This window comes from Microtus oregoni, unplaced genomic scaffold (genome assembly GCF_018167655.1).
Source record: "Microtus oregoni isolate MIOR12 unplaced genomic scaffold, Mior012 000099F_ref0000060, whole genome shotgun sequence".
NCBI classification, from domain to species: Eukaryota; Metazoa; Chordata; class Mammalia; order Rodentia; family Cricetidae; genus Microtus; species Microtus oregoni.
Window position 1 is genome coordinate 717139 of NW_024544712.1, and position 16418 is coordinate 733556.

At 39.9% G+C, this 16418-nt stretch overlaps 1 protein-coding gene and 1 pseudogene across 1 annotated transcript in view; both read left to right on the top strand.

Moving 5' to 3' along the window:
- Positions 1-1477, top strand: part of LOC121443065 — a 47847-nt pseudogene extending 46370 nt beyond the window's left edge.
- A 515-nt stretch (positions 1478-1992) lies between these two features.
- LOC121443059 (E3 ubiquitin-protein ligase HUWE1-like) overlaps positions 1993-16418 on the top strand; it is a 135352-nt gene continuing 120926 nt past the window's right edge. The window contains exons 1-2 of the mRNA XM_041644738.1: positions 1993-2120; positions 5220-5363. The gene's annotated coding sequence lies outside the window, so the exon portion shown is untranslated. The remainder of the gene's footprint in view (positions 2121-5219; positions 5364-16418) is intronic.

Sequence of the window (16418 nt, forward strand, 5' to 3'; positions counted from 1 at the left end):
TGCTGGACACATTCATTTTGTCTCATTGCTTTGATTTTTTTTAAAACAATGTGTCTTACAGCTCTCTTATCAGGGGATCCGAATTTGTCCCATTTTTATACCTACCGTTGCGTTGCATGCCTGGACTATAGTTATTTAACCATATCCTGATTGTTGTACACCAGCTTGTTTTCTTTGGGGGGGGGGGAGAGGGGACTATTGCAAGTAATGCAGTAATGAATGGGTTTGTGTATGTTTCTTGCTTGTATGAGGGTATTTCTGTATGAGAAATTCTTTGAGGAGTAATTACTGAATCAAAAAGTACGCATTTTGAATTTTGATAGATTTGTCTAAATTCCCTTACCCAAAGGCCATAATAATTTACACTACCCAATGTAGTGTGAGATTGCTTATTTTTCCATAGTTTTGCCAACATAAATTGTTACTGATCTTTATATTTTTCCAGTTAGAGTAAAAAATCACATGTCGTTGCTTTCATTTGCATTTTACTGATTATTACTATATTTGAGGATGTTTTCATTTTTCTAATTGCAAAAGTGAATAGTCAAATATGACGTCTTCCAGTATATAAGCAATGAACATTTTGAAATACTAAAAAGTCCCACTCTAAATACCAAGAAAAATAAAAAATATCTGGAAGTAAACTGTAAAACTTTGAGGACTACAATAGAAGAAGAGCGTTTGCATAAATGGAGATTATTATGCTTCTGAATAGGAAGGCTCAATTTTGTAGTGATGTCCATTTTTCTATATTGATTTATGCAATTGATGCAATTCCAATAAATAGACTAAGTTTTTGGAACTTAACAATCCTAAAGTTCGTGATGGGAGGATGGCTAAGAATAATCGAGAAAATGTTTTTAAAAATAACTAAAGATGGGGGATACTTTTACTATTAAACTGTACTCTGAAGGTAGCATGTTTAAATTAGAATAGACAGAACAATGCATTAGAATGGAAAAGCCCACAAACGGGCCAGACTGGATCCCAAGATTTATTGGAGAAACACTGTTGGTTAGACATGGAAAAACTGCCATATTAAAATCTTCACACACCTACTTCCCCACCCCAAGCTTGAATTTGCTTTTGAGGGCAGACTCCTTTGTTTGAAGAAAATCACTTTATTGGGTCTTTCTGGTTATGCTAAGGTAAAGCTCCGGTAGTTAAATCTGGTGACTTTGGAGGGAGAACTAATAATACGAACCTTTACTTAGATTAAGATGGATTCAGGTTAGCCTGCAGTGCGGCGATGGAAGAAATATGGATATTAGAGGTCTTTTAAATTTTTCCCCCCGATGAGCAAAAACTGTTGTGTCATTGTTTCCATTTGCATTTGTGTTTTTATTGTGATACGGAACATCTTTTCTGTGTTAGTAAGGATAGCACGTCATTCCTTGAGGCAGGTAACAATGGGGACCCATTTCTTCGCTTCCAGAATGGAGTTTGGCTAATTGGTACAGCCCTGCGGGAAGCGTGAGAATAAATAGGTTGACTTTTTAAATTTTCCTCAAGCACTAGGCAGGCTCTAGACACCTAAATCGGGGGCGGGGGCAGTTTTCAAGACATGGCCGAGATTTGGCGCTGAGCTGAATCATCGCGAGGTTTGGTAGCGAGCTCCGCAGTGGGTCGGAAACCTCGTGGTAAGCGAGATCCCTAAAGGACGAGAGCTTCCTCCCTTTCCCCGAAAAACTCCCAGTCATTTTCAGGAAGCTCCGCCTTTCTCCTTTTTAGGATCCTGCAGCCGTTCTCGCGATATCTCGTTTCCTAAAGGCGAGGCGCGGGTGGCATTCTGCAGTGAATTACGAAGGTCTAGCCGATTCTGAACGTAATATCGCGATAGTTCGCACAGCGCATGCGGGAGCCGGCGGCGGCATATTGGCTCCGCCCCTTAGTGCTCCGTGAGGTTGTGCGTCATTTGCTTTTCGCTTCGCGTGGGGTGAGAGCGGAGCTGTAGCGATTTCGGCTTGGGTGTAAGGAGAGGCTTGGGACTGGCTGGGCTCAGTTTTCCCCTGTCCGGTGGAGGTTCTCCTGGGATCACGCGGAGGCGGCCGAGGGTGGCTGCTGAGTGCAGGAGCTGCGGAGGCGCGAGCAGCGTCTTCTGATGGTGCTGTTCTTAGCCGGTGAGTTCTCGCGGGAGCAGGGTTACGTCCTCGTGGGATTCGCCGGCGGTGGCGGAGATACCTTGGGGATGGGGGGGCAGTGACTAGGGTCGGTCCGCCTGTTAAGATGGCGGCGGAGGCTGATGTCTGTCTTGCTAGTACATGGTACTAAGGGGTTAGCTATCCGCGTTTGTGACGCTTCGCAGGTGCCAGCCATTAAGGAAATGACGAATGGCGAAACGTCGCGGTGCCGGTAAATCTTGCCTGAGATGAAGACCACCCTGTTTCTTACCGGCTAAGGCGACACCATTTCCACTGGCCTTAGCCGCGTGTGGGCCTGCCTTTGCCCCACCAATCGCTCTCCGCCTCCGTTTTCGTCGTCGCAGTGGGCGGGTTGGAAAGTGTGGGAGGGAGTCGGTAGTTCATTGGGTAGTGGGCTGGGGATTAGATGAAAAAGGTGAGGGAGGGGACACACCGAGGACTGCTCTCTGCATCATTTTTGCGTGCTTGCTTTTTCGCAGCCCTTGCGACGACCCTTATGAAACCCCTAGTTTTTCCTGAGCTGAGGTGGGCTCCGCTTCCCCAGCTCCCACGGCTTTTGAATTAAGGTTGAAGGGTCAGTCTGTAGACTGATTAGTGTATTCCTTCCCCTCCCCAAATTCTATCTCCCTGTTAAATCTCTCAGCTTCGTAGATATTGGGATGCATTATTAAGGGGGGTGTGTGTAAAATTTTTCTCTGTCACTCTTCCCCAGTCCTAATTTAGAGCCTCGCCTGAAACATCTAGTCTACCCCATCTCCTTCCATGGTGCTTGCGCAGACATTAATAGAGCCTGTCTGGTTCCCTGCATTTACTCCTTCTTTGTGTTTGGAGCCATAGAAACCTTCCATTTTCTTAGGTCCTTTGGCTTGTTTATCCTTGACGCGGGGACAGGGTACTGATTTCCACTGTGAATGTTTTGAGACCATTCCTGGGCAGAACATTAAGCGGGTCAGTGGTTGGATAATTGCAGTCTTAGTGGCCTTCTCAATCGCTCCCCCACTCCATCAAACTTTGCCATTCCTCCCAACCCCTTCTTTACAAACCCTGGGACCCGCCCCCTTTCCCTCTTCTGTAGTCTGTTGGATTGTGGCTGTTTTTTTCTGTATTACTACTAGCCACCATTTAAGTACTTCTCATTGCTTCCGCCTTAAACTTCTCACAACCACCCTTCCTCCCACCCCCAGGTACAGAATCCCCTAGTGAGGTATCATACCTCCAATGCAGTTTCTTTCCATCACGTGTTTTACAACTTAAACAGTCATGCTTCTTTTAAATTTACTTCCTTTCCCTTCACATCACCTCTATTATAAACAATTAATTGCCTATCATGTGTTTCCTTTGTAGATAACGTGAATTGAATTACTTCTTTTAGCACCAGTGTTGCATAGATTGAGGAGATGGCAACATTCCCCATTCATGGGAAGCAGTCTGGTGTAGAAAATAGCATTTGCTTCCAGTTCACATTGAACTCATGACCTTGATCTTTTCAGATTTCTGTTCATCTATATAATGACAATAGTAATGCTTGCCTTAAAGGGTTGAAGTGTCTGGTTCATAGGAAAACAAATTGCGGTGCCTTTTTAATGTGAGAATATATTGGTAGTTGTTTTTATGTTATATACTGCCTTTATAGCCTGGGAAAGAGTAAGATTTTTTCATTTGTTATTTGTTCAGTTGTTAATTTTTGTTTAGAAATAATACCTATCAACTTGTATCTGCTTTGTATTTTTTTTTCTCCCCATGAACCACTTTGTATGACCAATGGCTCATGATATTTGAATGTGCTCCCACTTTTTGAAGTTTCTACTAGTGCAAAATCATTCTCTTGAAATGACCACCAGCTATGTTTCTGTCACGGACCACACCCAGGTGTTCTACCTTTTGGAAGGGAGTGCCTCATCCCTTGCCTGCTCGCTTCTGCCACTCCTTCAAAGACAATCTGTCCTGTCCTTCACCCCACAAAAGTAATGAAGTTTCATGCGATGCTATTTTGCAGTGTTAAAGAGAACTTCTCTTAGGGAGGTTTTTTTTTTTTTTTATTTCTTCCTCTACCTCATTAAGCTCCTGAGGTCAGTATGGAGGCGTCTTTTTAAGCATGATAATTAATACCTATATGCAAGACACTAGGAAGGTTGATCTAACTAAATACCAGTATTTTCCCCCAAAAGGCAATCACAGCTGGCTCTTTGATAACTACTTTCTGTTGTGCTTTTGCCATTTTATATTTTCTAACACATTTGACTTGCAATTAGTTTTCCTTACTGTTAATGTTTTTATTAGACTAATAGTAGAATGGTTTTTTTAAACTAACTGTGTTGGTTGGGTGATGGGGTTGAAGTAGGAATATGGTGGCAAGTACACTACCACTGAAATTTTACAGTTGGTAACCCATCTGATAATTAACTATATGTGGATTTCAGTTTTGAGCTTCAGGGTTTGTTTGAGTTGGAGGTACTCTAAATGAATTTCCTCTTTCATTGGAAGACAGGTCACTTTGAGATTCTTGTCCTGGTGCCTTTTACAATGGGTTAAGCAATAATTACCAATTAACTCTGTTTGACTCTCGTCCTTCAGCGTTATAATAAATAAATCTGGGGATGATGATCTAGGCATGACCTAAAAGGTTTAATTTATTCTAGGTAGATCTCTGAGAAGAGAGGAAGGAGTGGCACTACCAAATAAAAACTTTGTCTAAGATTGAGTGACAAAGTTCAACCTTGAATTCCCAGGATGTTTATCGTTTGTCTCCCACTATGGCCAAAAAGCACTTATGAAGGTGAAAAATAATTTTAATGTGTACAGCATTTTTCCTTAGTTTTCCTTTTCATTTGTTAAACATGCTATCATTTTGTTTGGGTTGAGAACAGTTTTCAGGGTTATTGTCTAAGTGTCATTAGAAACACTGTATAGCTATTGATTTCTGAGTTCTTTAGTTACTGTTCAAAGCAGGTCCTAAAAATGCAAATTGGTGTTCAAGGGCTGTTGCTTCAGAAATACCTGATTGTGTTTAAATTTTGATATAATAATTAACCTCCCAATTCTAATATACTTTTTTCCTCTGACCTTTTTATTTTGTAGGTCCTCCAGTAGCCTGACTTGAGTGGTTTTAGTGCTTCAGAGGAACAAACCAGTAGACCATAATTTGGTCAGGAAGTTTCAGGAAGCTATTGGAGCAGTGTTGGGATTTCCCACCAGGATGACTATGATTGGCTGTGATTTTAGGTTAGTTTTTTTAGATCTTTGTGGGTGGCATTTGTATTTTACATCTTGAAATGGAGATGGGGTTGGGATTTCCATTTTGTGGTTGTGTTGCTTTGGTTCCATTGTGGATCAGATGTCATTTTTTTTTAATTTTAGTGGATGGAGATCATAACTAAATTAAAGGGAACTGTTTAAATGCATATAGTCAGTACATAATTTTTAAATTAATTGATAAAAATTTGAATCATAGCAAACCAAGTAGTATGACAGTCCCTTCCCCAGGTACTTTTAACATTTGTCAACTTTCAGCCTTTCTAGTTTTACCCTTTGGCATCCCCCTTCCCATGGAATTGCTTTGAAATAAACCCCTCTTGTCATGTTTTTTATCTATGTAAATATTTTATAGATAGCTGAGAAAATTCTTGACAGTATAACCACAAAATCATTTTCACAATCGAAGAAATTGAGTTTTAAAAGTAGAAAATAGGCTATTTTTAAAATTTCCCTGATACTTTGTTTTCTTTATAGTTTGTTTGACGCTGAACCCAGAGAAAATTGTATTTACTAAACAGTTTGTGTAGACTTAAAATATATTTTAAACTTCAGGCAATGCCTCTCATTTTTTTCTTTTTCCAATTTATTCTTTAAATTGTGTTATCATATTATCCTCACATTTGAGAATTAAAGCCCATAGCAATGTGTATTACATTCTTATTAAAGACCCTAGAGAACCTATTATAATCAAACAGCGGTAGTAATCGCTTATATTCTAGCTGTCGTTGAGACTGCTGGCTTGGTCAGTGTTCTAAAATAGCTATTCATGGGCTCCTTTTTCTGTGGCAGTTTGATTTTAGTTTCATGTCCTGGTCCCGCTTACTGTTATCCCTATGAAATATAGGCCTTCTGGAAGAAAAAGCTGATGTTTTCTAGATAGTGACCTGATAATGTGTTTGGAGTTTTTTCATGTGTATTTGCAATGTTTTTTAGGTAGTTTGGTTGTTTTTATGCTCTATTATAATGTTCTTTTTATTTTAGTGTTACCTTAGCTTCTCTGACCCAGAATTTAGCTATTAAGAACTGGTTGGCTGTTAAACACAGTTCTTGAAATTGCAATATTAAAAGTTTTTGGGAACTTTGTTACTTACAGATTTTACACTCAATTATAGTATAATTGTCCTAGGGTTGTACTTATTTCACTTGGAAATAGTTCCCCCAACATCAGTTGCTGTAAATTGTTTGCTTCCTCCCCCTGCCCCCTTCATTTTTTTTTTAAAACTTGTACAGTGTTATCCATTCTGGGGTCTGTACTATGCTCTTTCTATGATCAAAACCAGAAAATGAGATTTGAAACTAAAGCCTCCAACCAGCCTTTAACTAGACACAAATGTGGGCAGAGCACAAGGGTGCTTGTGCCAGTCATTAAAATGGTAAGAATTGCAAGTTAAAGAGGCAGAAAATGGAAAAGTCTTATGAATGAAAAATTTAAAAGTATTTGAATGTGATTATGAATCACCAGCCAGAGGTCAGGTGTTTCCACTCTTTGTTCATTATTGGAGGAATAAGTCCTTATTTGAAAATTGATTAAATAAGGGATTTCTTGGGAATTCCAACAAGTTCATGCTTTCAACAGAAAACATTTTGAGTATGTTGGATATAATGATTAAATATTTACATTTCAGTTTCTGTAATTTAAACAAAACCTCTTAGGCCCAAATCCCTAGTTGTGAAACTAGGATAACTGGTACAGAATTGTGCACAGTGGGCATTCCGATATTTGAATCACTCCCTTCTTAAAACTGGAAGTTCACAATGGAAACAGTGTTGGGTTTTTAATTCTCCTTTGTTGTGTGTTTTTAACCACCAGTTCAAAGTATCATTGAAATGCCAAACTTGGTTGTTTGAAAATATTTGCCCTTCACATTCCACATTGCTTCCCATGGAATAAGGTTAAGTTGTTAATTCGGTTGTGTATCTGTGACCATGTTAGGTTGCTCTGCAGTGATCTCATGAGTAGGTAGACACGAGGCAGACAGTTCACAAGTGTTTGTGCTCTTAGGATTTCTTATATTGTTTTTTTGACCTCTTTCTTCAATGACGGGTTACCAAATGTTTATATATGATAATGTCTGGGATAATTCAGCTCTTAAGATTCTCTGGAAGTCTCTTAGTTGATGTGTCATAGAGGTTGAGTTGGTAAAACTTGATGTGCTTGTTGACCATCTTGGTTTTCTGGTTATAGAAATGCTTTGAATGAAGGAGTGGCTCTCTTGAGTAAAATAAGTTTGCTTGAGGTGTTAACTTGATAATTTTCAACTTTGAGTTTCCTTAAAAAGTTTTTCATTAGTTGTCTTTTAAAATCATAATGGTGACATAGAAATGATTTCATGAAATTTGTTTGGCTTTTATGAAGTACCACCAAGGGGCTGGAGAAATGGTTGAGTAGTTAAAAAAAAAAAACTGCTCTTCCAGAGAACCCAGGTTCAATTCCCAGCATCCACATAGTAGCTCTGTAACTTTTTTTTTTTTTTTTTTTTTTTTTGATTTTTCGAGACAGGGTTTCTCCGTAGCTTTTGGTTCCTGTCCTGGAACTAGCTCTTGTAGACCAGGCTGGCCTCGAACTCACAGAGATCCACCTGCCTCTGCCTCCCAAGTGCTGGGATTAAAGGCGTGCGCCACCACCGCCCGGCTAGCTCTGTAACTTTTATACCTGGGGACCTGACACCCATGGCAAAGCACCAATGAACAAAATAAAAATGAAGAACCACCAAATGGAAATTGTACAGTAATCTGATTCAGTTGATTGAACTCAATATATATGTTAAAAAATTTTTTCAACTTAGAGACTTTGTTCATATCTTAAGTGTTGAAAGAAAGCAGTTGTTGAAAGCAAGTAGTTTTTTTTCTTTTAAATAGTGGTAAATAAAGAGGGCTAAAGGTAAAAAGTAGAGGGAGGACTAAATACTTATGTTTTAAAATTAAAAAATTGGGGAGCTGGAGAGATGCTTACCAGTTAAGAACACTTGTTGCTCTTGCCAGGTTTGATTCCCAGCTCCCACATGATAGCACACAGCCATATGAAATTTCAGTTCCAGGGGCTCTGATAATCTCTTCTGATCTTTTAGTGCATCATGCACACACATAGTGTGTGAGGCCAAATACTCATACACATAAAATAAATTTTTTTTTGGTTTTTTTTCAAGACAGGGCTTCTCTGTAGCTTTTGGAGCCTGTCCTGGAACTAGCTCTTGTAGACCAGGCTGGTCTCGAACTCACAGAGATCCGTCTGCCTCCAGAGTACTGGGATAAAAGGCGTGCGCCACCACCGCCCGGCAAAATAAATCTTAAAAAAGTTAAAAAGTTGCTAATCACAGATGAACTGCTATGGATTTAGCACAACTCAGGTTTTAAATCTTTATAATTAGGAATATTGGGTGGGTGCTTACATTTGGAACAACTTTTAAAGTTAACTTTTATGGTTATTTTACTAAATTTATTTGCCTATTTTTTATTGGCATATTCTGGTCTTTGCTGGTGTTTTTCCAACTAATGTAATTAATTTCCAATTCAAATTAGCTTTGAATGCTTATGCTCAGGTGATTCTCTTGCTTTAGCCACGAGTAGCTGAACTAAGATATGTGCCACTGCTGGAAACTCTCCTTCCATTGCCAATTGAGTTCTTTTTTTTTTTTTTTTTGGTTTTTCGAGACAGGGTTTCTCTGTGGTTTTGGAGCCTGTCCTGGAACTAGCTCTGTAGACCAGGCTGGTCTCGAACTCACAGAGATCCGCCTGCCTCTGCCTCCCCAGTGCTGGGATTAAAGGCGTGCGCCTCCATCGCCCGGCTAACCAATTGAGTTCTTACTGGTGGAAAGACTTCTGTATAACCATTAAGAAGATTCCTTCAGTCCAAGTTCTGACCCTGTTTCTTACCTACTGTATCATACTGTATAAATTAACCTCTTTGTGCTGAAGTGTAGTTGTTCTTCTATAAAGTGTTACCTATTATCATTTAGGATTTTGGGTAAGTTGAATTGGGTTAATGCATGCATCATACTTAAAACAGTGATTCTGAAGCCAGTGGTCGAGCACGCCTTTAATCTCAGTACTCGGGAGGTACAGGCAGGTGGATCTCTGAGTTTGAGGACAGCCTGGTTTTATCCTTTTTTTTAGATTTATTTATTTTTTTATTATGTATACAACATTCTGCCTCGATGTATGCCCGCATGCCAGAGGAGGGCGCCAGATCTCAGTACAGATGGTTGTGAGCCACCATATGGTTAGTTTCTTTGCCCTTTAAGTGAGAGCAATAATATCCATGCAACAAATGTTTTTTGAGGACATACTCATTGCTGCCACATAGTGGAGATACAAAGATAAGCAACAGGGTGTTGGCAAGATGGTTCAACAGGTTAAAGGCCATTGCCACCATGCCTGAGTTCTATCCTAGGGACCCATGTGGTGGAAGGAGAGAACAAGTTCTTGGAATTTGTCCTCTGACTTTGACATCATGGCATACTCATACCTATACACCTATGTAAACCACACAATAAATAAAAATGTAGTTTACAAAGATAAGCATTAGGAATGGAAAACTGGGAGGGAGATGTATAAATCACTGAAAAGCTATTATGAATTATGATGAATGAACAGAATGTTAGAACCGTTTATAGGGGAGCATTGGAGAATACCACACAGAATATTGGTTAGGATAAAGTAAGTATCTTAGTTATTTTTCTATTATTATGAAGAGACACCATGGCCAAGGCAACTTGCTGAAGAAAGACTTAATTGTGGCTTACAGTTGCAGAGAGTTATAGTCCATGACCATCATGACAAAGAGCAGGCAAGCAGGTATTCATGGTGCAAGAGCAGGAGCTGAGAACTTATATCTTGAGCTGAGCAAGCAGGTATTAATGGCACAAAAGAACTTATATCTTTTGCGACGATCACAAGGCTGAAGAAAGCTAACTGGGAATGACGTGGGATTTTAAGAATCAAAGCACACCCCTAGTGACACACTTCCTCCAACAAGGGTACACCTCCTAATCCTTTCCCTAATAGTTCCACCAGTTGAGGATCAAGCGAGCGTTCAAATACATGAACCAATGGTGGCTATCCTTATTCAAACCACCACAGCAATATATATGTATCAAAATGGGTTGTGAACTCAAAAATACTTCGGATGCATTTCTTTGAGTCTGGATTTGATGACCACATTAAGGATAGTGATATTTTCTTGAAATAAAGTACCCTGGACATAATGCCTTTCTTTAATTCTAGTCCTTTTTCTAGTATCTGAGCCAATTTTAGGAAAATCAAGAAAATGTACAATCCTTCCACAAAACACTATCACCATGCTTTTTGGTGTGTTCACATCATAATTATAAGGTTAATATTTAAAGGATAAGAAAATAGTCTTATTAGAATATTACAGACAGACTTTTCTTAGAATAGGAAACTAAAAATGTCCAATAACAAGAAATACACACTAAAATGAGATTTTTTTATTTTTAGATTCTCATAATAATTTGATACTATCAAAGCATAGCAAAAAATTTAAGGTAGAACATAGTCTTAAAACAGTGTCCCTAAGTGGTATGAATACAAACTTCACTGTTATGTAATGTTAAGTTTATATAGCATTTAAAGTTTTTTAAAACCATTTACTAAGAATGCATTGGGAATGGCCCTTTTTGCTAAATTTATAGTAACTTTTGTTTGAAACCACTTTTTGTTTTGATTTTTTTTTGAAATAGTTCCTCTCTACATAGCCTTTGTTGTTCTGTAACTCACTGTGTAGACCAGGCTGACTATGAACCCCAAAGCGTGGGCCACCATACCCAGACCTGTTACTGATGTGTTACTCTGATTTAACATCATAGTGGTTAAAAAATAGAGATAAGTGCTCAATGTTCCTGAAATTCTACCACTCAGCTCAATGCTAATTTGGTTAATAGTATATCTTTTAAAAATTTTCTTTAACCACAGAGAAACCCTGTTTCGAAAAACCAAAAAAAAAAAAAAAATTTTCTTTAAACCATATATCCTAAACAAATGTATTCCTACGTGTTAGGGTGTGTGTTGTGTGTGTATGTGTGTGGGGAGGCTTTTGGGAAACTTATTTTATTGATATTTATTGGGCTCTACATTTTTCTCTGCTCTCTTCCCTGCATCTCCCCCCTCCCCCTTCAATCCTCCCCCAGAGTCCCCATGCTCCCAATTTACTTATGAGATCTTGTCTTTTTCTACTTTCTACTTCCCACGTAGATTAGATCTATGTAAGTCTCTCTTAGTGTCTGCATTGTTGTCTTAAGTTCTCTGGGATTGTGATTTGTAGACTGGCTTTCTTTGCTTTATGTTTAAAAACCACCTATGAGTGAGTACATGTGATAATTGTCTTCTGGGTCTGGGTTACCTCACTCAAAGTAATGTTATCTAGCTCCATCCATTTTCCTGCAAAATTCGAGATGTCGTTATTTTTTCTGCTGTGTAGTGCTCCATTGTGAAAATGTACCACATTTTCCTTATCCATTCTTCAATCGAGGGGCATTTAGGTTGTTTCCAGGTTCTGACTATGACAAACAATGCTGCTATGAACATAGTTGAGCACATGTCCTTGTGGCACGATTGAGCATCCTTTGGATATATACCCAAAAGTGGTATTACTGGGTCTTGAGGAAGGTTGTTTCCTTATTTTCTGAGAAATCGCCACACTGACATCCAAAGAGGTTGTACCATCTTGTATTCCCACAGCAATTCCCACAACCTCTCCAGCAGAAGAAGAAGTCATCAGAGTTTTTGATCTTGGCCATTCTTACAGGTGTAAGATGGAATCTCAGAGTTGTTTTGATTTGCATTTCTCTGATGACTAAGAATGTGGAACATTTCCTTAATTGTCTTTAAGCCATTTTAGATTCCTCTGTTGAGAGTTCTCTGTTTGTGTCTGTACTCCATTTTTTTAACTGGGTTCTGTGATCTTTTGGTGTTCAATTTCTTGAGTTTTTTGTATATTTTAGAGATCAGACCTCTGTCTGATGTGGGGTTAGTGAAGATCTTTTCCCATTTTGTAGGCTGTTGTTTTGTCTTGTTGACCATGTCCTTTGCTTTACAGAAGCTTTTCAGTTTCAGGAGGTTCCATTTATTAATTGTTTCTCTCAGTGTCTGTGCTGCTGGGGTTCTATTTAGGAAGTGGTTCCCTGTGCCAGTGTGTTCAAGGTTCAGTGTAGCTGGCTTTATATTGATTCATTTGGACTTGAGTTTTGTACATGGTGATAGATATGGGTCTATTTTCATTCTTCTACATGTTGACATCCAGTTCTGCCAGCACTACTTTTACCTAATTTAAATATTTTTTATTTTTTAAATATATATTATTATACATACAATATTCTGTCTGTGTGTGTGGCTGCTGGCCAGAAGAGGGCACCAGACCCCATTATGGATGGTTGTGAGCCACCATGTAGTTGCTGTTAATTGAACTCAAGACCTTTGGTAGAGCAGGCAATGCTCTTAACCTCTGAGCCATCTCTCCAGCCCCCTCTAAAGTATTTTAAATGGGTGAATTACATTCCGATGAGTGCATGATTCCTCTTTTCTTGTGCTCACACCTTTATGTTACAGTTTTCATTATCTTAATGCTTACCAGTACACAGTAGACATTTGGTAAATAAGCGTTGAATGAAATAAAAAAGGATAGAAACATCTTAGTAGACAAATGTTTATGGATTTATTTAAGTTTTCAGAGCCAGAATGCAAAAATTTAAGCCAGGCAATGATGGTGCATTCCTTTAATCCCCCAGCACTTGGTAGGCAGAGTTTCAGGCCGGCCTGCTCTACAGGATGAGTTCCAAAACAGCTAGGGCTACACAGAGAAGCCGTCTCAAAATCCTTCACCCCCAAATAGTTAAGGTTTTTGATACTTCTAGCTAGATTGCCCTTTAGAAAGACCATCTTACCTTACTTTAAAAAAAAACTATGCTATGGTTAGCATATGATTCAGAATTATTTACATTACTGTAGCATATTTTGGTAATCCTTAATAAACTTGTAAGAGCATAAACTTGGATATAGCTAGTGTGTTAAGGTTCCTATTGTGGTGAAGAGACAGCACGACCACAGCAGCTCTTATGGAAAACATTTAATCTGCTGGTTTACAGTTAATTCTATTATCATCATGGTGGATCATGGCAGTGTACAGACAGACACGGTGCTGGAGAGGGTGCTGAGAATTCTGTGTCTTGATCTGAAGGCAAAAGGAAGTGAACTGAGACAGTAGGCATGACCTGAACATTAAATGAGACCTCAAAGCCTGCCTCTACAGTGACATACCAGCAATACCATACCTACGTCAAAGCCATACATCCTAACAGTGACACTCCCTCTCATCTTATGGGGGCCAATTACATTCAAACTACCGCTGCTAGTATTGGTGCTATGCAAATGGCTCTGCATACTTTTATCAGTTGGTATATTTTTACCCGGGGCATTGTGGTTTTCACCCATTCTGGAGTCCCGGTTTTGCCCTTCAAATTCTCTTGTATAGTTTGCTACCAGCTTTTGAAAGAAAAATTCAAGCTAAGGTTTAGTTTAGTACTATTGTCATGTGAGGCTCTGGATTCAGTCCTCAGCCTTGTGTTTTAAAGTATAGTAATAGAGGTTTCAATTGACAACCTCTTATGCCAAGCATTTTAAATTATTATTTTTTTTTTTTGATTTTTCGAGACAGGGTTTCTCCGTAGCTTTTGGTTCCTGTCCTGGAACTAGCTCTTGTAGACCAGGCTGGCCTCGAACTCCCAGAGATCCGCCTGCCTCTGCCTCCCGAGTGCTGGGATTAAAGGCGTGCGCCACCACCGCCCAGCTTTTAAATTATTTTTGCTTTTAAAAAGTAAAGACTAGGGCGATGGTGGCGCACGCCTTTAATCCCAGCACTCGGGAGGCAGAGGCAGGTGGATCTCTGTGAGTTCGAGACCAGCCTGGTCTACAGAGCTAGTTCCAGGACAGGCTCCAAAGCCACAGAGAAACCCTAAAAACTAAAAAAACTAAAAAAAAAAAAAAACAAAACTAAAAAAAAAATAAATAAATAAAAAGTAAAGACTAATTTTGTGGCCAGTACAGATCTCTACCTCTAGAAGACAGTTATAGTCATGTGTTCTCTAACAGGATTGTTTCTGTTTGTGGTTTGTTTTGAGAAGATACCTCATGTAGCCCAGAAACTCACTGTGTATATAAGAACTCATTCTGTATTGGAAGATATTAAATTTCTGATTTTTTAGTGCTGCAATTTCAGGCATTTGTCCCCAGACTTGGCTTTGGAACATAGTAAATGAAATGGCTAATGTGTTTTTACTACTGGTAGAGATCAGTGATGAATTGCAGATACAGAAAATTTATATTGCCTAATAATATTGAAAGTTTGTATTAGTGAATAGTAATAGTTGCAAGTACCATTTTAGGATGTTTGCTAAATAATGAAATTTGGTACAGGAATCTTACTGTCTATAGCAGGCTTATTTTATGGGCCCACATTTTGGGTAGTAAATTGTCCATAGTTGTATAGTGATAGAGTTGGGCACCAAGTTAACCAGTCTAGTATTGAGCCCAGTATACTGTAAGTTTCTTTTAAGCAACTTGTTTCTATTTGTTTTTGCTTTTTTTTGTTTTTTTTTGAGAGTTCACAGAGATCCGCCTACCTCTGCCTGTGCTGGGATTAAAGGCATGTACTACCATTGCCCAGCACCAGGTGCCATCTATGAAAGTACAGAATGAATGCTCCCATTGGAGGAAATTTTAATAAAAAGAAACTTAAGAAAAAGGCAGGACTCCAAAGAAAGTCCAATTAAATTCCAGTATGAGTTCAATTTGGAGTGCTCCCCTCCCCTTTGTAACTTTATTGACTCTGGGCGTTTCACATCATGGACCCCAATTCTGTTCATCTCCTAGTCTCCTCATCCTCCCCTCATCCCTGCCACGCCCCCATAAGGAAATAAAGTAAGCAAGTGAACAAATGCAAAAGAAAAACAAACCCCCAAAACAACAGAAAAATCTCTTTGCTTCTCCTTTCCTGCTTCTCTAATACCTCTTTATTTGTCCTCGTAGCAGTGGAGGCTTCAGTGTGCCTCTTTGTCCCATCAGTTTTACTGGCAAATGTCTATTGCAATGAGTCACTAGTCTTGTGCAAAGCCTCTGGTTTCTGGCACACCATCACCACTGGGTCCTCACCAGAACCTCTATGGGTGATCCTGTGGCTACCATGAGTCTTGGAGATCTTGCAGGTATTGTTCCACAGGACCAGTCCTTTCACCAGTTCAGTTCCTACATGGGGTAGATGCTCGTCTAGGGTGGGTCAACTCCAAGGGCCTGGCTGTGGGCCTGAATGGTAGCCAAGTTGGTCAAACTGGGCCCCTGGGGCCACCCACCTTGAACAAGAGGGTGGAGTTAGCTCCCCTACATGTATGCCCTCAGGGTTGGTTCACTCTGGTCTGTGTAGAGGGGTGGGGACCATCTTCTCCAGCGTGCAGGGGCCAAACAAAAACACTCTTGCTGTAGTGTCCAGGGAGAGGCATGGCCAGTTCTCCTAGGGCCAGTGAAGCCTTCTGATTTCATCTGACATGGTTTCTAGGACCTTCTGAGGTGACACAGGCCATAGACAACTACACAGATCCCAGCTGTAGCTGGACCATGGTGCCAGACATGACCCTTGGCAGCAGCTTCAGCTTGGTAGACATCCTGGCTCAGGATGGAGGGACTGGTCACTCAGGTGGGAATGGTTGTGGCCCTTACTTTGGGCCTCTGTATGATCTTTGGTGGCAATGCAGGACCCGGACTTCAGCAGAGACCCCATTCGTAGTAGAACCATGGACCCCACATGGTCCTCAGCAGTGTCTGGATGTAATCATTTGCCCCAGGGGAAGTATGGCCCTCGATCTGTATTGTCTACACGGCCTTAAATCGTAATTGGTGGGTAGGACATCAGTACAGACTCTGGCTGCAGCAGGTCTATGGACCCTGATATGTTTACCTCAGCTGCAGGCTGAGGCACTCAGATCTGGCACTCAGATCCAGGGCACTCAGATCTGGATG